Source organism: Chiloscyllium plagiosum, unplaced genomic scaffold (assembly GCF_037043375.1).
Source record: "Chiloscyllium plagiosum isolate Xiang-an unplaced genomic scaffold, Cpla_swu_hap1 HiC_scaffold_2, whole genome shotgun sequence".
In the NCBI taxonomy this organism is placed as follows: Eukaryota; Metazoa; Chordata; class Chondrichthyes; order Orectolobiformes; family Hemiscylliidae; genus Chiloscyllium; species Chiloscyllium plagiosum.
In genome coordinates, this window is record NW_028270140.1 from 110,740,721 (window position 1) to 110,764,206 (window position 23,486).

Below are 23,486 nucleotides of genomic sequence, written 5' to 3' on the forward strand. Positions count from 1 at the left end.
TCGCATAAGGCACTGATCTAGTCTTGCAACATTTCGTTTGACTCTCATTCGGGTATGTCAATTTGACAGAGATCTTTTCCATGCTTCCTAAATCCCTATTGAAAACAATGGCATGGTTCTTTAGAAGTTGTGATAGCTCAGTCTCAGAAGCTGACAAGCAATTTACTTCAGTTAGTTGAGTTTGATGTTCTCCAAGCACATTCTTCCCAATAAACCCAGAAAATTTCCTTTGACAGCATGTAAGGATAAATCTTAAGACTGACAAGATAACTGAACATTTAGATTGGTACAACTCCTTCAAGGCACCACTTCACCTATGCATGTTCTTAATAAGTTGTTGAGGGTTTGCAGTGCAATATCACTCAGCTGCTTCTGATATACAGCAGTTCAGGCAGCATCCAAGGAGCTGCCTGAACTACTGTGCTCTTCCAGCACTACTAATCCAGAATCTGGTTTCCAGCATCTGCAGTCATTTTTTTTACCTCGTTGCTTCTGATATACACTTTAAGGTATCAACAGAACCACCACTCCAGGGTCCACCTCCATTCTTACCATCCAGCTGAAGTGTCACCAAGTTGAAGCTGGTGTCGCTGGCAACAGCTAGGATGTTTATTAACACCTCCTCCTCAGACTCTGAGTCTAGCCATTTCTCATGCCCATGTAGATTTTCTTACAACTCTTAAGTTTTTGTACTCTTGTCATTTGTTGTTCATATTTCTTCCTCAATCACAGCCATTTGACATGCCCATTTCGGCCACAGTTTCTGTTTACAGCTCCTTTACACCAGCAATTTGTGTTGCACTGACCTGTTTTTCCACACGGATGGTAGTTTTGAGCCAGTGTTGATGCTCGTCTCTCAGCTGTCATTTTGTGAACTCTCATTTTCATGCTTAGTTGTTGAGCTCCCTTGGAGATTAGTTCCATTGAGACTGTTATTTCCACAGCTCCTGTTAAGTCTAGATTCCTTTCTATGAATAACTGTTCTAGACTGCTTCACATTTTAAACATCTGCTAGCGTCATTTATGTTTCATGTGAACTTGCAGAATGCTGCCTACAAAATGGGTGACAGATTCACCATCATGTCGGTTGCATCTGTGCAATCTGAACCTTTCAATAATCTCCAGTGGCTTGGATCAAAAATGGCTCTGTAAGATTCCGACTATTTCTTCATAAGTTTTGGAACCTGGCTCCTCTGGCCATACTCGACTCCTCAGGAGGTGAACAGATCAGCTCACCACCTACGGCCACCCCCAACCCCGTATTACTTAGGAATGTAGGGACAACAATAACTGGTTCAGTTTTATTAGCATTTTTGGAATCTCTCTAATTAGGACTTAGAGCTCTCAGTATTTCATCATACCTTCACGGAGGGCCCAAATTTCTTGCCTTTTATTTTAAAAATATAAATGTCTCCATAGCAGAATGTAGCACAAATGTTTTAGCATTACCTTGCTTCTTCCCATTTAAAACAAAGTATTCCAGAGGCTGCATGTTTTTGGTCTGAGTCTATAACCCTTGTTCAAAACACTTCCCTTCATGTGGGATAGTCATTACTCACCATGTTCCTTCAGTTTGGAGCACATGGTGAGATTCTTCTGCATTGCTCACTTCTTCCCTGAGGTTATTTTTAAACAGACTGTACCTGCTTTGGTGTATTCTAACCCTGGCAGAGGGAAAAGAGAGAAATCTGTTCACTCCTTCTTCAGCTAGTTGCAACAAATTAGAGTCATAGAGTCATAGAGATGTACAGCATGGAAACAGACACTTTGATCCAACTCGTCCACAACAAACAGATATCCAACCTAATCTAGTCCCATTTTCAAGCACTTGGCCCATATCCCTCTAAACCATCCTATTCAGATGCTAGATTAGAGTGTGCTGGAAAAGCACAGCAGGTCAGGCAGCATCTGAGGAGCAGGAAAATTGACGTTTTGGGCAAAAGCCCTTCATCAGGAATAGAGGCAGGGTACCTACAGAGTGGAGAGATACATGAGAGAAGTGGGTAGGGGTGGGGAGAAAGTAGCATAGAGTACAATAGGTGAATGGGGGTGGGGATGGAGGTGATTGGTCAGAGAGGAGGGTTGAGTGGATAGGTGGAAAGGAAGATATGCAGGTAGGACAGGTCATGAGGACGGAGCTGAGCTGGAAGGTTGGAGCTGGGGTGAGGTGGGGGAAGGGGAAATGAGGCAAGTCTGTTTCAGGACATGGTTGAAAAGCTTCAGGGCAGAGGAGATGACCTGGGGGTTGCAGTGAGAGACAGAGACTCACTGAGATTCTTGTAGAGAGAGGAGGCAGGCATCTTTGCAAGAGGATTCGCAGTAGGGTTAAAATCAAGGAGGTAAAAACAAGGACTGCAGATACTGGAAACCAGAGTCTAGATTAGAGTGGTGCTGGAAAAGTACAGCAGGTCAGGCAGAATCCGAGGAGCAGGAAAATTGACGTTTCGGGCAAAAACCCTTCATCAGGAATAGAGGCAGGGTGCCTGCAGAGTGGAGAGATAAATGAGAGGGAGGTGGGGGTGGGGAGAAAGTAGTATAGAGCACAATAGGTGAATGGGGATGGGGATGAAGGTGATAGGTCAGAGAGGAGGGTTGAGTGGATAGGTGGAAAGGAAGATAGGCAGGTAGGACAGGTTCTTGTAGAGACAGGAGGAAAACTTCTTCAAGGCAGGCATCTATTCCTGATGAAGGGCTTTTGCCCGAAACGTCGATTTTCCTCCTCCTCGGATGCTGCCTGACCTGCTGTGTTTTTCCAGCACCACTCTAATCTACACTCTGTTTTCCAGCATCTGCAGTCCTTGTTTTTACCCATCCTATTCAGACACACATTCAGATGCCTTTTAAATGCAATTGTACTAGCCTCCACCACTTCCTCTGGCAGCTCATTTGAAACATGCACCACATTCTGCGTGAAAAAGTTGTCATAGAATCATAGAGATGTACAGCATGGAAACAAACCATTCAGTCCAACCCGTCCATGCCGACCAGATATCCCAACCCAATCTAGTCCCACCTGCCAGCACCCGGCCCATATCCCTCCAAACCCTTCCTCTTCATATACCCATCCAAATGCCTCTTAAATGTTGCAATTGTACCAGCCTCCACCACTTCCTCTGGCAGCTCATTCCATACACGTACAACTCTCTGTGTGAAAAAGTTGCCCCGTAGGTCTCTTTTATATCTTTCCCCTCTCACCCTAAACCTATGCCCTTTAGTTCTGAATTCCCCGACCCCAGGGAAAAGACTTTGTCTATTTACCCTATCCATGCCCCTCATAATTTTGTTAACCTCTATAAGATCACCCCTCAACCTCCAACACTCCAGGGAAAACAGCCCCAGCCTGTTCAGCCTCTCCCTATAGCTCAAATCCTCCAACTCTGACAACATCTTTGTAAATCTTTTCTGAACCCTTTCAAGTTTCACAACATCTTTCCGATAGGAAGGAGACCAGAATTGCATGCAACATTCCAACAGTGGCCTAACCAATGGCCTGTACAGCCACAACATGACCTCCCAACTCCTGTTCTCAATACTCTGACCAATAAAGGAAAGCATACCAAACACCTTCTTCACTATCCTATCTACCTGCGACTCCACTTTCAAGGAACTATAAACCTGCACTCCAAGGTCTCTTTGTTCAGCAACACCCCTTAGGACCTTACCATTCAGTGTACAAGTCCTGCTAAGATTTGCTTTCCAAAATGCAGTACCTTGCATTTATCTGAATTAAACTCCATCTGCCACTTCTCAGCCCATTGGCCCATCTGGTCCAGATCCTGTTGTAATCTGAGGTAACCCTCCTCGCTGTCCACTACACCTCCAATTTTGGTGTCATCTGCAAACTTACTAACTGTATCTCTTATGCTCGCATTCCAATCATTTATGTAAAAGACAAAAAGTAGAGGACCCAGCACCGATCCTTGTGGCACTCCACTGGTCACAGGCCTCCAGTCTGAAAAACAACCCTCCACCACTACCCTCTGTCTTCCACCTTTGATCCAGTTCTGTATCCAAATGGCTAGTACACCTTGTATTCCATGAGATCTAACCTTGCTAATCAGTCTCCCATGGGGAACCTTGTCGAATGCCTTACTGAAGTCCATATAGATCACATCTACCACTCTGCCCTCATCAATCCTTTTTGTTACTGCCTCAAAAAACTCAATCAAGTTTGTGAGACATGGTTTCCCACACACAAAGCTGTCCCTAATCAGTCCTTGCCTTTCCAAATACATGTACATCCTATCCCTCAGGATTCCCTCCAACAACTTCCCACCACCGAGGTCAGGTTCACTGGTCTATAGTTCCCTGGCTTGTCATTACCACCCTTCTTAAACAGTGACACCACGTCAGCCAATCTCCAGTCATCCAGCACCTCACCCATGACTATCGATGATACAAATATGTCAGCAAGAGGCCCAGCAATCACTTCTCTGGCTTCCCACAGAGTTCTCGGATACACCTGATCAGGTCCTGGGGTTTTATCCACCTTTACCCGTTTCAAGACATCCAGCACTTCCTCCTCTATAATATGGACACTTTGCAAGATGTCACCATCTATTTTCCTACAGTCTACATCTTCCATATCCTTTTCCAAGTAAATACTGATGCAAAATACTCATTTAGTATCTCCCCTATTTCCTGCGGGTCCACACAAAGGCTGACTTGCTGATCTTTGAGTGGCCCTATTCTCTCCCTAGTTACTCTTTTGTCCTTTATGTATTTGCAAAATCTCTTTGAATTCTCCTTAATTCTATTTGCCAAAGCTCTCTCATGTCCCCTTTTTCCCCTCCTGATTTCCCTCTTAAGTATACTCCTACTTCCTTTCTACTCTTCTAAGGATTCACTTGATCTATCCTGTCTATACCTTACATATGCTTCCTTCTTTTTCTTAACCAAACCCTCAATTTCTTTAGTCATCCAGCATTCCCTATACCTACCAGCCTTTCCTCTCACCCTAATAGGAATATACTTTCTCTGGATTCTTGTTATCTCATTTCTGAAGGCTTCCCATTTTTCAGCCGTCTCTTAACCTGCGAACATCTGCCCCCAATCAGCTTTCGAAAGTTCTTGCCTAATACTGTCAAAATTGGCCTTTCTCCAATTTCGAACTTCAACTTTTAGATTTGGTCTATCCTTTTCCATCATTATTTTAAATCCAATAGAATTATGGTCACTGGTCCCAAAGTGCTCCCCCACTGACACCTCATTCACCTGCCCTGCCTTATTTCCCAAGAGTAGGTCAAGTTTTGCACCTTCTCTCGTAGATACATCCACATACTGAATCAGAAAATTGTCTTGTACACACTTAACAAATTCCTCTCCATCTAAACCCTTAACACTATGGCAGTCCCAGTCTATGTTTGGAAAGTTAAAATCCCCTCTCATAACCACCCTATTATTCTTACAGATATCTAAGGTCTCCTTACAAGTTTGTTTCTCAATTTCCCTCTGACTATTAAGGGGTCTATAATACAATCCCAATAAGGTTATCATCCCTTTCTTATTTGTCAGTTCCACCCAAATAACTTCCCTGGATAAATTTCCCAGAATATCCTCTCTCAGCACAGCTGTAATGCTATCCCTTATCAAAAATGCCACTCCCTCTCCTCTCTTGCCTCCCTTTCTATCCTTCCTGTAGCATTTATATCCTGGAACATTAAGCTGCCAGTCCTGCCCATCCCTGAGACATGTTTCTGCAATTACTATGATATCCCAGTCCCATGTTCCTAACCATGCCCTGAGTTCATCTGTCTTCCCTGTTAGGCCCCTTGCATTGAAATAAATGCAGTTTACTTTATTAATCCTACCTTGTCCCTGCCTGCCCTGACCATTTGACTCGCTTCTGTTCTCAACTGTACCAGTCTCAGATCAATCTCTTTCCTCACTATCTCCCTGGGTCCCACCTACCCCCGCCCCCCACCTTACTAGTTTAAATCCCTCCGAGCAGCTCTAGCAAATTTCCCTGCTAGTATATTAGTCCCCTTCCAATTTAGGTGCAATCGTCTTTCTTGTACAGGTCACTTCTACCTCAAAAGAGATTCCAATGATCCAAAAATGTGAATCCTTCTCCCATACACCAGCTCCTCAGCCATGCATTCATCTGCTCTAATCTTCCTATTCCTGCCCTCACTAGCTCGTAGCACCGGGAGCAATCCAGATATTACTACTCTCAAGAACTTCCTTTTTAAATTTCTGCCTAACTCTCTGTAATCTCCCTTCAGCATCTCAACCTTTTCCCTTCCTATGTCGTTGGTTCCAAAGTGGACAATGACCTCTTGCTGGCCCCTCTCCCCCGTGAGAACATTCTGCACCCTCTCTGAGACATCCTTGATCCTGGCACCAGGGAAGCAACACGTCATTCTGCTTTTTCACTGCTGGCCACAGAAACGTCTGTCTGTACCTCAGACTACAGAATCCCCTAACACAATTGATCTCTTGGAACCCGACGTACCCCTCGTTGCATTAGAGCCAGTCTCAATACCAGACACTTGACTGTTCGTGCTATGTTCCCCTGAGAATCCATCACCCCCAACATTTTCCAAAACAGCATACCTGTTTGAAATGGGTATATCTACAAAAGACTCCTGCACTAGCTGCCTACCTCTCTTACCTTTCCTGGAGTTAACCCATCTATGTGACTATATCTGAGACTTTCCCCCCTTCCTATAACTGCCATCCATCACATACTGTTGCTGTTGTCCTTCGGTCTCTTTTATATCTTTCCCCTCTCATCCTCAACCTATGCCATCTAGTTCTGGACTCCCCCATGCCAGGGAAAAGACCTTGCTGGAAAAGCGCAGCAGGTCAGGCAGCATCCAGGGAACAGGAGAATTGACGTTTCGGGCATAAGCCCTTTTCAGGCAACGTCGATTCTCCTGTTCCCTGGATGCTGCCTGACCTGCTGCGCTTTTCCAGCAACACATTTTCAGCTCTGATCTCCAGCATCTGCAGACCTCACTTTCTCCTCAGGGAAAAGACCTTGTCTATTTATCCTATCCATGCTCCTCATGATTTTATAAACCTCTATAACGTCATCCCTCAGCCTCTGACATGCCAGGGAAAACAAGCCCCAGCCTACTGAACCTCTCCCTATAGCTCAAATCCTCCAACCCTGGCAATATCTTTGTAAATTTTTTCTGAACCCTTTCAAGTTTCACAACATCCTTCCAAAAGGAAGGAGGCCAGAATTGTACACAATAATCCAAAAGTGGCTTAATCAATGTCCTGTACAACTGCAACACAACCTCCCAACTCTTTTCCTTAATGCTCTGACCAATAAAGGAAAGCATACCAAATGCCTTCTTCACTATCCTATTTACCTGCGACTCCACTTTCAAGGAGCTATGAACCTGCACTCCATGGTCTCTTGGTTCAGCAACACTCCCTAGGACTTTACCATTAAGTGTGTAAGTCCTGCTAAGATGTGCTTTCCCAAAATGCAGCACCTTGCATTTATCTAAATTTAACTCCATCTATACCACCTCAGCCCATTGGTCCATCTGATCAAAATCCCATCGTACTCTGAGATAATCTTCTTCGCTGTCCACTACACCTCCAATTTTGGTGTCATCTGCAAACTTACTAACTAAACTTCTTATGCTCACACCATTATGCTTTACATAAATGATGAAAAGTAGTGGACACAGCACCAATCCTTGTGGTACTCCCCTGGTCACAGGCCTCCAGTTTGAAAAGCAAACATCCACCACCAATCTCTGTCTTCTACCTTTGAGCCAGTTCTGTACCAATTGGCTAGTTCTCCCTGTATTCCGTGAGATCTAACCTTGCTAAGCAGTCTCCCATTGAGAACCTTGTCGAATGCCTTACTGAAGTGTCTACCACTCTGCCCTCATCAATCCTCTTTGTTACTTCTTCAAAAAACTTAATCAATTTCATGAGACATGATTTCCCAAGAGTAGGTCATGTTTTGTACCTTCTATAATAAGAACATCCGAATAATGAATCAGAAAATTTTCTTGTACACACTTAACAAATTCCTCTCCATCTAAACCCTAAACATTCTCAGAGTCCCACTCTATGTTTGGAAAGTTAAAATCCCCTACCATAACCATTCTATTATTCTTACAGATAACTGAGATCTCCTTACAAATTTGTTTCACAGTTTCCCTGTTGATGATTATGGGGTCTATAATACAATCCCAATGAGGTGATCATCCCTTTCTTATTTCTCAGTTCCACCCAAATAACTTCCCTGCATGTATTTCCAGGAATATCCTCCCTAAGTACAACAGTAATGCTATCCCTTATCAAAATTGCCACTCCCACTCCTCTCTTGCCCTCCCCTTTCTATCCTTTCAGTACCATTTATATCCTGGAACATTAAGCTGTCAGTTTTGTCCATTCATAAGTCACGCTTCTGTCATTGCTATGATCTCCCAGTCCCATGTTCCTAACCATGCCATGAGTTCATCTGGAGAAGCTAGTGTTGGACTGGGGTGGACTAAGTTAAAAATCGCACAACACCAGGTTATAGTCCAAAAAGTTTATTTGGACACGTAAGCTTTCAAAATACTGCACATCCATCAGGTAGTTATGGAAGAGGATCATAAGGAACGGAATGTATAGCAAAAGATCACAATGATATATTGAACAAACAGTCAGGGCAGGCAGGGACAAAGCAAAGGTAGGACTGATAAATTAAATTGCATTTATTTCAATGGAAGGAACAGGGAAGGCAGATGAACTCAGAGTGGTATGTGTATGGAATGGGCTGTCAGAGGAAGTGATGGAGGCTGGTACAATTGCAACATTTAAAAGGCACCTGGATGGGCATATGTATAGGAAGGGTTTGGAGGGATATGGGCCGGGTGCTGGCAGGTGGACTTGAATGCGATGGGTTATCTGGTTGGGTCCCATCCCCTCACCTTACTAGTTTAAATCCTCCCGAGCAGCTCTAGCAAATCTCTCTGCCAATATATTAGTCCCCTTCCAATTCAGATGCAATATGTCCTCTTGTACAGGTCACTTATACCTCAGAAGAGATCCCAATGATCCAAAACTGTGAACCCTTCTTCCATACACCAGCTCCTGTGCCATGCATTCCTACTCTCACTAGCTTGTGGCACTGGGAGTAATCCAGATATTACAACCCTCGAGGACGTCCTTTTTAAATTCCTGCCTGACTAGAGAGTCCCCTATCACAATCAATCGCTTAGAACCTGACATACCCCTCATTGCATTAGAGCCAGTCTCAATATCAGAAACTTGGCTGTTCATGCTACATTCCCCTGAGAGTCATAACCCCTTCAGAATCTCATCCTTTTCTCTTGCCATGTCATTAGTTCCAATGTGTAAATTACCTCCTGCTGATCCCTCTCCCCTTTGCGAACATTCTGCACCGCCTCTGAGATATCCTTTATCCTGTCACCAGGGAGGCAACACATCATTCTGATTTTTCACTGCTGGCCACAGAAACGTCTGTCTGTGCCTCTGACTTGAGAGTTCCCTATCACAATCAATCACTTGGAACCTGACATACCCCTCATTGCATTAGAGCCAGTCTCAATATCAGAAACTTGGCTGTTCATGCTACATTCCCCTGACAGTCCATAACCCCTACATTTTTTAAAACAGCATAATTGTTTGAAATGGCTATAGCCACAGAAGTTTCCTGTTCGAACTGTCTACCCTCCTACCTTTCCTGCAGTTAACCCATCCAGCTGACTGTATCAGTGACTTTTCTCCCTTCCTAGAACTGCCATCAATCACACCTCTGTAGCTTCTGTAAATTCCTCATTGCCTCTAAATGTCACTCCAACCCAATCCATGCAATATGATAGGATTTGCAACCAAAGGCACTTCCTGCAGACATAATCACCAGTAACATGGAAACTCTTCCTAAACTCCCACATCTGACAGAAAGTGCATATCGTTCTATTGAAGACCATCTTTGCTCCTTCACAATCTACATACCCAGAAAATAGCACGGTCTTTTTGCTCTGAAGAAAATACTCTCTGCCAACTTAGTACTTATGGTTTATATTTTATAAAATTTAATCAAGAGACAGATCTCAATAAAACATATAATCAAGAAAGAATCCACTCTACTCACCACTATAGACTTACCTGTTCCTGTGCCATGAGCTCTCCCACACAGATTCCTCCAAGGTCAGCTGTGAATTTTGCTGTTTGTTAATTTTTCCAAGACACACCAGACGTCTTTAGCAGTTCCAATGTCTGAAAATTGATTGTAAGAATCCTACAAGTTTATACAGGAGATATTTACTCATGTCAGAATGTAAAATAAAGCAATAATTAAGTGTGAGGGATATGAAATGAATGAGGCTGCAAGCCTGACAATATTTCAAATGTGTGAAGTATTTTATAATAGAGACGCCATGTTTCATTTGTTCACATGATTTTGACATTCTACCCTGAAAAACATTTGGGCTAATTACCGAAAATATCTTTGTAAGTAGGAGATCAAGCACAAATGAAGATTGAAACTGGAACAAAGCAAAAGGTGAAAACCATTGGTTTAAATTAGCGAAGCTGATGTTTGAGATGTGCTTCTGATATAGTGTGTAGCATAATGTTATATTCTCATTTCTTTTTATTCCATGCTTATAAACTTTGTGGATCAAGTACAAATTGTACCTTTGGCTATATATGTATCATGTTTGCTTTACAAGCATGAGGAACTAATTCGGTCTGCATTTTCAAAATCCCAAAGACTGACAAGGAGATGAGAAATAACTGTAATTCAATATGCATTTCCCTTAAACCTAGACTTACAGGTTAGAAAGAATTCCACCAATTCTTGTCAACCATATTTCAGTAAAATATTTAGTTCCAGTTTTTTTTTCAGTTCATATTGCTGACAGAATCTATCTGCATTACAACATTTAAAAGGCATCTGGATGGGTGTATGAATAGGAAGGGCTGAGAGGGATTTGGGCCAGATGCTGGTAAATGAGACTATTTTTATTTAGGATATCCTTAGATTAGATTAGATTACATTACATTAAATTACAGTGTGGAAACAGGCCCTTCGGCCCAACAAGTCCACACCGACCCGCCGAAGCGTAACCCACCCATACCCCTACATTTACCCCTTACCTAACACTACGGGCAATTTAGCATGGCCAATTCACCTGACCTGCACATCTTTGGACTGTGGGAGGAAACCAGAGCACCCGGAGGAAACCCACGCAGACACGGGGAGAACATGCAAACTCCACACAGTCAATCGCCTGAGGCGGGAATTGAACCCGGGTCTCTGGCACTGTAAGGCAGCAGTGCTAACCACTGTGCCACCGTGCCGCCCTTAAATTACCACCATGCCGCCCTTATATCTGGTCAGCATGGATGTGTTAGACCGAAGGGTCTGTTTCAGTGCTGCACAGCTCTATGACTCTCTAACTCTAAATCTTGTTCAATTTAATGAGATGGCTTTGCATTACAAATAGAAATGCTGCACTGATTAATTTTTGGTATATGTAGCATTCCTTTAAGAGAGTTCACATTTATGGACTCTATGTGCTGTGTGTATACAATATTGCAACTCTGCCTGGCAATTTGTTTGTAAACTTTACACACAGTAAAAGATTAATTTGCTATAATGTATGCAATATAACAACTAATCTTTTACTATTTTAAATAAACTAACACACTCAGTTAATCAGCCACTGATGTGCAATTGATCATTAGGCCATTATCATTGGTATGGCACTGATCACTTTAAAACTTAACCTATGCTCATGAGCTGATAAAAGGTTAATTTTCATTGGTGTTTCTGGAACCAGTGAAAGAAGCAGGATGAGTATCCGACTTGCCTGAATCATATTGTGTTGAATTCTGGACGGTATTTTTGGATTCAGTTCATTGATTTAATTAATTAAAACCCGAAGGAATGAGATGAGAGTGAAATGGAGCAAACATGCAATATTAAGAAGGGCTACAATCAATCATGGAGAGGTAATTCCTGTAAGAGGGGCAATCATTCCAGGTGTCATGGTGGCTCAGTGGTTAGCGCTGTTGCCTCACAGCACCAGGGTCCCAGGTTCAATTCCAGCCTCGGGCAACTGCCTGAGTGGAATTTGCACAGTCTCCCTGTGTCTGCATGGGTTTCCTCCGGGTGCTCCGGTGACCCCCCACCATCCAAAGATATGCAGGTCAGGTGAATTGGCCTTACTAAATTGCCCATAGTGTGAGGTGCATTAGTCAGAGGGAAATGGGTCTGGATGGGTTACTCTCCGGAGGGTCGGTATGGACTGGCTGGACCGAAGGGCCTCTTTCCACACTGTAAGGATTCTAATCTAATCTGTGTCTTGAGAAAGATTAAAAATAAAGGGGATTTCTTTCCATATTGAAAGGGCAAAAAGAAGGGACAAAAACACAATGGGATAATCTCACTGTTGAGGTACAACGTCAAAAATGTTGGAGAGTGACACAGTTCCTGACTCCCATTTCTTTCTTCATTCATTCATGAGATGTGGATATCATCAATGGGCCAGCATTGATTACCTATCCCTGATTACTCAGAGCAATGATGTGGGTTTGGAATAACATGTCGGCCAGACCAGGAAGGATGACAGAATTCCTTACCTAAAGGACCTTAGTGAGCCAGATGGGTTTTTCCTGACAATTGGCAAGGGTTTCACGGTCATTATTAGACTCTTCTTTCCAAATTATTATTGCATACAAATTCTACCATCTGCTTTGGGGAATTCAAATCCAGGTGCACAGAACATTACCTGGGTCTTTGCATTAATAGAATGGTGATAATATCACTTGGCCATCAGTTACCCTTAGATAATGGTGTTGGAGATATTTGTTGCTGAAATGGTGAGTAAAAAAATGGTGTTTCCAATATTCTTATTACAGGATGGCATTTCAACCTGAGCAGATTATCACCTCAAAATTGTCCACATTATAAGGACTCGGAAATAAAGCAAGTGAGGTGAACAGATTCTAAGGAGTTTAGAAAGGTAAAGTTATCCAACAATACCATGTATTTTTATCACTAACTGTCAGTTGGTTCAGTAGTACCTGATTACTTATGCTAAGTGTCACATTAGCTGTCATTAAAGCCCATGTTTCAGCTGGGCACATGTTCAATCTCTTGAAATCAATTCTTGGTGTATCAAACCATTGCCATGAAAGCACGACCATTTATGGATGTCGTGGCTGGAATATAGATTAGCCACAGCGGGATCAGTCAGAGTGAATGTGGGGTGAACGGCAGGATAAATACCTGAGGAATGGGATCAGTCAGAGTGAAACTGGGGGTGAACAGCAGGATAAGTTCCTGAGGAGTGGGGTCAGTCAGAGTGAAACTGGGGGTGAACAGCAGAATAAATCCCTGAGGAGCGGGGTCAGTCAGATTGAACCTGGGGGGTGGGGTGAACAGCAGGATAAATCCCTGAGGACTGGGGTCAGTCAGAGTGAATGTGGGGGTGAACGGCAGAATAAATCCCTGAGGAGCGGGTCAGTCAGAGTGAATGTGGGGGTGAACAGCAGGATAAATCCCTGAGGAGTGGGGTCAGTCAGAGTGAAGGTGGAGCTGCACCTAGGTGTGTGGAGCTCTGAAGGTGACAGACCTTGACTTAGTTTCTCTGGAACCAGAGACTGAGTGAGCTGTGCCTGACGAGTGATAAAGCACTTACTTTTTGTAGATGTAGTCTGCGAGAAATAGAGAGCGGGAGTGAGAGATCTGAGCCTGACGACAAGTGGATTAGGTTTTGTAATCAGTTCCTGGATTGTTGTCTGTAGTTGATAAAATTGATTTGGTCGATAAGATTTATAATGGCAGGAGAACTCAGCTGCTCCTGCAATTTGTGGGTAATCAGAGGCACTTTCAGTATCCATGGTAACTATGTGTACAATAAGTGTATTTAGTTGTAGCTCCTGATTTTTGCTGTGTGAATCACCTGGAGTTGTGCATGTACTCATATTGGAGCACCCATGAGGCTGAGAATGTTCTGGATAGTACGTTTAGTGAGCTGGTCACACCACAGTAAGGGCTGCATAGACAGAGAAGATAAAAACAATGACTGCAGATGCTGGAAACCAGATTCTGGATTAGTGGTGCTGGAAGAGCACAGCAATTCAGGCAGCATCCGAGGACAGGCAAAATCGAAATTTCGGGCAAAAGCCCTTCATCAGGAATAAAGGCAGAGAGCCTGAAGCGTGGAGAGATAAGCTAGAGGAGGGTGGGGGTGGGGAGAGAGTAGTATAGAGTACAATAGGTCAGTGGGGGTGGAGTTGTAGGTGATAGGTCAGGGAGGAGAGGGTGGAGTGGATAGGTGGAAAAGGAGCTGGCAGGTCGGAGTCAAGGGGATCGTGTTGCTGGAGGTTAGAAACTAGGATGAGGTGGGGGAAGGGGAAATGAGGAAGCTGTTGAAATCCACATTGATGCCCTGGGGTTGAAGTGTTCCGAGGCGGAAGATGAGGCGTTCTTCTTCCATGCGTCTGGTGGTGAGGGAGCGGCGGTGGAGGAGGCCCAGCACCTCCATATCCTCGGCATAGTGGGAGGGGGAGTTGAAATGTTGAGCCACGCGGCGGTATGGTTGATTGGTGCGGGTGTCTCGGAGATGTTCCCTAAAGCGCTCTGATAGGAGGCGCCCAGTCTCCCCAATGTAGAGGAGACCGCATTGGGAGCAACGGATACAATAAATGATATTAGTGGATGTGCAGGTAAAATTTTGATGGATGTGGAAGGCTCCTTTAGGGCCTTGGATGGAGGTGAGGGAGGAGGTGTGGGCACAGGTTTTACAGTTCCTGCGGTGGCAGGGGAAAGTGCCAGGATGGGAGGGTGGGTCGTAGGGGGGCGTGGACCTGACCAGGTAGTCACGGAGGTAACGGTCTTTGCGGAAGACGGAGAGGGGTGGGGAGGGAAATATATCCCTGGTGGTGGGGTCTGTTTGGAGGTGGCGGAAATGTCGGCGGATGATTTGGTTTATGCGAAGGTTGGTAGGGTGGAAGGTGAGCACCAGGGGCGTTCTGTCCTTGTTGCGGTTGGAGGGGTTGGGTCTGAGGGCGGAGGTGCGGGATGTGGACGAGATGCGTTGGAGGGCATCTTTAACCACGTGGGAAGGGAAATTGCGGTCTCTAAAGAAGGAGGCCATCTGGTGTGTTCTATGGTGGAACTGGTCCTCCTGGGAGCAGATACAGCGGAGGCGGAGGAATTGGGAATACGGGATGGCATTTTTGCAAGAGATGGGGTGGGAAGAGGTGTAATCCAGGTAGCTGTGGGAGTCGGTGGGTTTGTAGAAAATGTCAGTGTCAAGTCGGTCGTCACTGATGGAGATGGAGAGGTCCAGGAAGGGGAGGGAGGTGTCAGAGATGGTCCAGGTAAATTTAAGGTCAGGGTGGAATGTGTTGGTGAAGTTGATGAATTGCTCAACCTCCTCGCGGGAGCACGAGGTGGCGCCAATGCAGTCATCAATGTAGCGGAGGAAGAGGTGGGGAGTGGTGCCGGTGTAATTACGGAAGATCAACTGCTCTACGTAGCCAACAAAGAGACAGGCATAGCTGGGGCCCATACGTGTGCCCATGGCTACCCCTTTGGTCTGGAGGAAGTGGGAGGATTCGAAGGAGAAATTGTTAAGGGTGAGGACCAGTTCGGCCAGACGAATGAGAGTGTCGGTGGAGGGGTACTGTTGGGAACGTCTGGAGAGGAAAAAATGGAGGGCTTGGAGGCCCTGGTCATGGCGGATGGAGGTGTAGAGGGATTGGATATCCATGGTGAAGATGAGGCGTTGGGGGCCGGGGAAACGGAAGTCTTGGAGGAGGTGGAGGGCGTGGGTGATGTCTCGAACGTATGTGGGGAGTTCCTGGACTAGGGGGGATAGGACAGTGTCGAGGTAGGTAGAGATGAGTTCAGTGGGGCAGGAGCATGCTGAGACAATGGGTCGGCCAGGGTGGTCAGGCTTGTGGATCTTGGGAAGGAGGTAGAACCGGGCAGTGCGGGGTTCCCAGACTATGAGGTTGGAAGCTGTGGGTGGGAGATCTCCTGAGGTGATGAGGTTCTGTATGGTCTGGGAGATGATGGTTTGGTGATGGGGGATGGGGTCATGGTCAAGGGGGCGGTAGGAAGAGGTGTCCTCGAGTTGGCGTTTGGCTTCAGCGATGTAGAGGTCAGTGCGCCAGACTACCACTGCGCCCCCTTTGTCCGCTGGCTTGATGGTGAGGTCACGATTGGAGCAGAGGGATTGGAGGGCTGCGCGTTGTGAGGGTGAGAGGTTGGAGTGGGGGAGGGGGGTCGACAGGTTGAGACGGTTAATGTCGCGGCGGCAGTTGGAAATGAAGAGGTTGAGGGCAGGTAATAGGCCAGCACGGGGTGTCCAGGTGGATGCAGTGTGTTGGAGGTGGGCGAAGGGGTCCTCGGAAGGTGGGCCGGAATCCTGATTGTGAAAGTAAGCTCGGAGGCGGAGGCGACGGAAGAATTGTTCGATGTCACGGCGTGTATTAAATTTATTGATGCGTGGACGGAGGGGGACGAAGGTGAGTCCTTTGCTGAGGACTGATTGTTCGTCCTCAGTGAGGGGGAGGTCTGGAGGGATGGTGAAAACTCGGCAGGGCTGGGAGCTGGGAGCTGGTATGGGTGTAGAGCTGGGAGTGGGGTCGGAGCCAGTACCTGGAGTGGGTGTGATGGTGGGGGGAATGGGGGTAGAGTTATGAGCAGGGGTAGTGTTCCCCTCGGGGTTCTGGGGGGTGGGGATAGTGACAGTGGGGTCTGTGGGGGGCGTGTCAGCAGAATGCAGGTGAGTGGCGCTGGTGGGGGCGGAAGTGGTGGCAGACACGGCAGTAGGGGTGGCGGAAGTCACTGAGCGTGTGGCATCGGCGATGATGTGAGGGCCGGAAGTGGCTGTGGGAGTGGCCATGATGGGGGCAGAAGTGACATCATCAATCAGCGTGGGGGTGGTAGCTGCATCAGCCGCATGGCTAATGGTGTTTCCGAGGCCAGGGGAATCTTCTGGAATGTTCGAGGAGCGCTGGTTATGGAGGTGGGTAGATAAAAGTTTGTTGTCCTTACAGTTTTTGATGTTTGAGATGGAATTGAAATACTGTTTGTTGAGAGTATGAATTCTCCTGAGGATGTAGTACAGAGTGGGTCCTTTGCAATTCTGAGAGAGTGTGGCCCTCAGCTGAGGCAGGGCAGACTGTAGAGAGGTTAGGTGCCGGCGCATTGCTGCAAGCGTGGAGCGGAGGATCTTGAAGGAGAACTGTTGCTGGTGTTTTTGAATCTGTAGTCTGTACTGTTTGTCCTGTTCGGGTCCGAACTCTGCTGGTTTAAAGATGGTCCGGAGTCCGTGTGGGATGAGTTGGTTACGGAGACAGGCACTGAGGAAGCAAATGTGGCTGTACTAGCGGGTTTGTTTCAGGACATGGTTGAAGAGCTTCAGGGCAGAGGAGGTGACCTGGGAGTTGCAGTGGGAGAGAGACTCCCTGAGATTCTTGTAGAGAGAGGAGGAAAACCTCTTCAAGGCAGGCATCCTTGCAAGAGGATTTGCAGTAGGGTTAAAATCAACGAGGTAAAAACAATGACTGCAGATGCTGGAAACCAGATTCTGGATCAGTGGTGCTGGAAGAGCACAGCAATTCAGGCAGCATCCGAGGACAGGCAAAATCGACGTTCTAGACAGAGAAGATGAACAGCAGGAAGAAGAGTGAGCATGAGCAGGCAGTGTAGCATCCTCTAGGACCATTCCTTTCTCAAACAGATTCACCGTTTTGGATACTGTTGAGGGGGATGACCTCTCAAGAGAAAGCATCAGCAGCAATCAGATCAGAGGGACCACAACTGCCATTGTGTACAGCAGGAAGGGTTGACGTTTTGGGAAGTAGTAGCGAAAGGGGACTCTAAAGTCAGGAACACTGTTGACAAATCTGGGGCCAGAAGTAAGTCTTCAGAATGATGTGTTGCCTTCGCAGTTTGAGAGTCAAGGATGTCTCTGAGAGGGCACAGGATGTTCTGAGGAGGGAGGGTGAGCAGCCAGAGGTAGTACTCCATATGGGTACTAATAACCAATTCTAATAACTAATAACTAATTCTCCGAAACCAGTCCGGCGCCATTACACACGCGGCCGCTACAGCGCCCGCGGCAATAGCCGCAGACGCCGACGACGATGACGTCACTTCCGCCCCCACCGACCTCGCAAACTTCATGATCGCGGCCCAAACAACCGCCTCCGGGATCGCCGCACAGACAACCTGCTCTGCGATCGTCATGAAGACAATCACCAACAGATTGGCGACCTCCGCGGCTATGGGGAAGAACTCTGTCTCCGTGGTCGCCGCAGCTACTTCCGCCCCCAGTGACGTCAGCAACCTACATTTGGACCACATCGCCGCATGTGTCTCCGCCCCTCCGCCGCGTTCCGTCACCACGCCTAACCCTGCCCCCCTGCCGCGTTCCGTCACCACGCCTAACCCCGCCCCCCCGCCGCGTTCCGCCACCGCGCCTAACTCCGCCCCCCGGCCGAGTTCCGTCACCGCGCCTAACCCCACCCCCACGCCGCGTTCCGCCACCACGCCTAACTCCGCCCCCCGGCCGAGTTCCGTCACCGCGCCTAACCCCGCCCCCACGCCGCGTTCCGTCACCAGGTCCAACTCCGCCCCCACGCCGACCTCTGTCCCCGCCCCCAGGCCTAACCCCGCCCCCACATCCAGCTCCAGTCCCACACCAGGTCCTAGCTCCCCGCCATGCCGTGTGTTCACCATCCCTCCAGACTTGCCCCTCTCTGAGGATGAAAGATCAGTCCTCAGCAGAGGTCTCACCTTCGTTCCCACACGTTCTCGGGTCAATGAATTCAATACACGGAGTGACACCGAACAATTCTTCCGCCGCCTTCGCCTCCGTGCCTTCTTCTTCAATCAAGACTCTCGCCCACCCTCTGACGACCCCTTCTCCCACCTCCAACACACCCCGTCCACCTGGACACCCCGTGCTGGCCTCCTACCTGCCCTCGACCTCTTCATAGCAAACTGCCGCCGCGATATTAACCGCTACCTGAACTCCCCCACCCCTCCCACCCACTCCAACCTCTCACCCTCGGAACGCGCAGCCCTCCACTCCCTCCGTTCCAACCCCAACCTCACCATCAAACCAGCTGACAAGGGAGGCGCAGTAGTAGTTTGGCGCACTGACCTTTACACCGCTGAGGCCAAACGCCAGCTCGCAGATACCTCCTCCTACCGTCCTCTTGACCATGACCCCACCCCCCACCACCAAACCATCATCTCCCAGACCATCCATAACCTCATCACCTCAGGGGACCTCCCATCCACTGCCTCCAACCTCATAGTCCCACAACCCCGCACCGCCCGTTTCTACCTCCTGCCCAAAATCCACAAACCTGACTGCCCCGGACGACCCATCGTCTCAGCCTGCTCCTGCCCAACCGAACTCATCTCGGCATACCTCGACACAGTCCTGTCCCCATTAGTCCAAGAACTCCCCACCTACGTTCGTGACACCACCCACGCCCTCCACCTCCTCCAGGATTTCCGCTTCCCCGGTCCCCAACGCCTCATCTTCACCATGGACATCCAGTCCCTGTACACCTCCATCCCCCATCACGAAGGACTCAAAGCACTCCGCTTCTTCCTTTCCCGCCGTACCACCCAGTACCCTTCCACCGACACCCTCCTTCGACTGACCGAACTGGTCCTCACCCTGAACAACTTTTCTTTCCAATCCTCCCACTTTCTCCAAACAAAAGGAGTAGCCATGGGCACCCGCATGGGCCCCAGCTATGCCTGTCTCTTCGTAGGGTATGTGGAACAATCCATCTTCCGCAACTACACTGGCCCCACCCCCCATCTTTTCCTTCGCTACATTGATGACTGTATCGGCGCTACCTCGTGCTCCCACGAGGAGGTTGAACAGTTCATCCACTACACTAACACCTTCCACCCCAACCTCAAATTCACCTGGACAGTCTCGGACTCCTCCCTCCCCTTCCTAGACCTTTCTGTTTCTATCTCAGGCGACCGAATCAACACGGACATCTACTACAAACCAACCGACTCCCACAGCTACCTGGACTACACCTCCTCCCATCCTGCCCCCTGTAAAAACGCCATCCCATTCTCCCAATTCCTTCGTCTCCGCCGCATCTGCTCCCAGGAGGACCAGTTCAAAATACGTACAACACAGATGGCCTCCTTCTTCAAGGACCGCAATTTCCCCCCCGACGTGGTCGACGGTGCCCTCCACCGCATCTCCTCCACTTCCCGCTCCTCCGCCCTTGAGCCCCGCCCCTCCAACCGCCACCAGGACAGAACCCCACTGGTCCTCACCTACCACCCCACCAATCTCCATGTACAGCGCATCATCCGCCGTCACTTCCGCCACCTCCAAACAGACCCCAGCACCAAGGATATATTTCCCTCCCCTCCCCTATCAGCTTTCCGTAGAGACCACTCCCTCCGCGACTCCCTTGTCAGATCCACACCCCCCACCAACCCAACCTCCACTCCCGGCACCTTCTCTTGCAACCGCAGGAGGTGCAACACTTGCGCCCACACCTCCCCCCTCACTTCTCTCTAAGGCCCCAAAGGAAACTTCCATATCCACCACAGATTCACCTGCACCTCCACCCACATCATCTACTGCATCCGCTGCAGCCGGTGTGGCCTCCTCTATATTGGGGAGACAGGCCGCCTACTTGCGGAGCGATTCAGAGAGCACCTCTGGGCCACCCGGACGAACCAACCCAACCAACCTGTAGCACAGCATTTCAACTCCCCCTCCCACTCCACCGAGGATATGCAGGTCATTGGACTCATCCACCGCCAAACCACAACAACCCGACGGTCGGAGGAGGAGCGTCTTATCTTCCGACTGGGAACCCTCCAACCGCAGGGGATGAACTTGGACTTCACCAGTTTCTTCATCCCCCCTCCCCCCACCTTGTCTCAGCCGGATCCCTCCAGCCCGGCACCGCCTTCCTGACCTGCAGTCTTCTTCTTGACCTCTCCGCCTCCATCCTACTCCGACCTATCACCCTCACCTTGACCTCTTTCCACCTATCACATTTCCAACGCCCCTCCTCCAAGTCCCTCCTCCCTACCTTTTATCTTCTCCTGCTGAACACTCTCCGCTCATTCCTGAAGAAGGGCCTGTGCCCGAAACGTCGAATCTCCTGTTCCCTGGATGCTGCCTGACCTGCTGTGCTGTTCCAGCAATAAAGTTTCAACTTTGATCTCCAGCATCTGCAGACCTCACTTTCTCCTACTAATAACCAAGGCTGATGAGGTCCGACAAAGGGAGTTCAAGGATTTCGGTCAGAAATTAAAAAAACAGAACCAGTAAGGTTGTAATCTCTGGATTACTTTTTGTGCCATGTGCCGGTGAAGCTAGGAATAGGAAGAATGTACACTTAAATACGGAGCTAAATAGCTAGTGTAGGAGGGAGGGCTTTAGATAAATGGATCTTTGGGATCTCTTCTGGGGCAGATGGGTCCTATCTGAAAATGATGGTTTCCCCCAAGTGGAGAGGCACCAGTATCTTGACAGGGAAGCTTGTGAGTGCCATTTGAGAGGGTTTAAACTGAATGGGGGGTTTTAATGCTCTGGGATTTAAATGTTTCAGATGGGACAGAGAGGGATGTAAAAGAAGTGGGAGGGCTGTGTTACTGATAAGGAAGAATATCACAGCTGCACTGAGGGAGTACAAAGTTAAAAATCACACAACACCAGGTTATAATCCAACTGGTTTATTTGGAAGCACTAGCTTTTGGCGCGCTGATGAAGGAGCAGTGCTCCGAAAGCTAATGCTTCCAAATAAACCTGTTGGACTATAACCTGATGTTGTATGAGTTTTAACTTTGTACACCCCAGTCCAACACCGACACCTCCAAATCAGCACTGAGGGAGGACGCTTGGAAGGGCTCAACTAGTGACGCCATTTGGGGAGAACTCAGGAATGGGAAGGGTACAATCACTTTAATGGGATTGTACTACAGGCCTCCCAATAGACACCAGTTGATAGAGGAACAGATAAATGGACAGACTCTGGAAAAATGTGAAAACAACAGGTATGTTTTGGTGGATGATTTTAATTTCTCCTATATATCCTATAGGAATCCTGAAGAAGGGCTCATGCCCGAAAGGTCGATTCTCCTGCTCCTTTGATGCTGCCTGACCTGCTGCGCTTTTCCAGCAACACATTTTCAGCTCTGATCTCCAGCATCTGCAGTCCTCACTTTCTCCTGGATCTCACTTAATGCCAGGGACTTGGATGGGGATGAATTTTTTAGGTATGTCCAGAACAGTTTTTTCAACCTTGGGCAGGGGCCATTACTAGACTTGGTATTAGTGAATAAGTCTGGCAGGTGATTGAAGTTTCAGTGGGGAACATTTCCAGAACAGTGACCATAATTCTGTAAGTTTTAATTTACTTGTAAGGATAAGAGTAGTCATCTGGTGAAAGTACAAAATAGTGGGGAGGCTAAATGTCACAATATTAGGCAGGAACTGGGGATGGTAGAGCAGAGTTAGCTGTTGGAGAGTAAATCCATACCTGGCATGTGGGAATCCTTTAAAGGCCAGTTGATTAGAATTCAGGACCATTATGTTCCTGTCAAATTGAAGAATAAGGATGGTAAGGTTCAGGAACCTTGGAAGGTCAGAGAAATTAAGAACTTAGTAAAAAAAGAGGAGGCCTAGGTTTAGGAAACTGAAGATAGAGACCTCAAAGAATACAAAGATAGCTGGAAAAAATGCAAACAAAGAATTAGGAGAGCTAAAAAGGGCCATGAAATGCCTTTGACAAACAGGATTAAGGAAAATCCCAAGCGATTTTTATATAAAAGTAGCAAGGTGGTAGACAGGGAAAGGGTGGGTCCACTCAAGGTCAAAGGAGGGAATTTATTCATGGAGTCGAGGAGGTGGCTGACATCCTTAATGAATACTTTGCTTCGGTACTCACAAAGGAGGACATGGTGAATGGTGAGTCTCAGATGGGCAGGGGAGAGGGGAGTATGGTGATGTTCTGGGGCATGTCAACATGAAAAAGGAGATGTTGGATGTTTTAAAATTCATTTAGGTAGACAAATCCCCAGGACCTGATGGGATTTATCCTGGAACACTGAGGGAAGTAAGTGAGAAAATTACTGGGGCCTTGTGCAAAATCTTTCTATCATTGGGTCATTTCTTTTTCCATAGGAGAAATCCAAGAACACTGGAGAACAGCCAATGTTGATCCTTTGTTTAACAAGGGCAACAGGGATAATCTTGGAAATTACAAGCCAATGAGCCTTAAGTCAGTGATAGGGAAATTATTGGAGAAGATCCTTAAGGATAGGATTTAACTCACATTTGGAAAAATATGGATTTATTCGCTATAGGCCGCATGGTTTTGTGTGAGGAAGGTCATGTATCACAAACTTGAATGAGTGTTTTTGAGAAAATGACAAAGATGATTGATGAGGGCAGGGTGGTAGGTGTTGTTGCTACAGATGTTAGCAAGGCCTTTGACAAGGTCCTCATGGCAGACTGGCACAAAAGGTA

At 47.4% G+C, this 23,486-nt stretch overlaps 1 long non-coding RNA gene across 1 annotated transcript in view; it reads left to right on the forward strand.

Annotated features, from left to right (window-relative positions):
- The window catches only part of LOC148151962 (uncharacterized), a 212,917-nt gene extending 190,623 nt beyond the window's left edge, over positions 1 to 22,294 (forward strand). Inside the window, exons 2-3 of the long non-coding RNA XR_015759170.1 lie at positions 12,850 to 12,953; positions 22,058 to 22,294. This is a non-coding gene — a long non-coding RNA (uncharacterized LOC148151962). The remainder of the gene's footprint in view (positions 1 to 12,849; positions 12,954 to 22,057) is intronic.
- Positions 22,295 to 23,486: the final 1,192 nt, after the last annotated feature.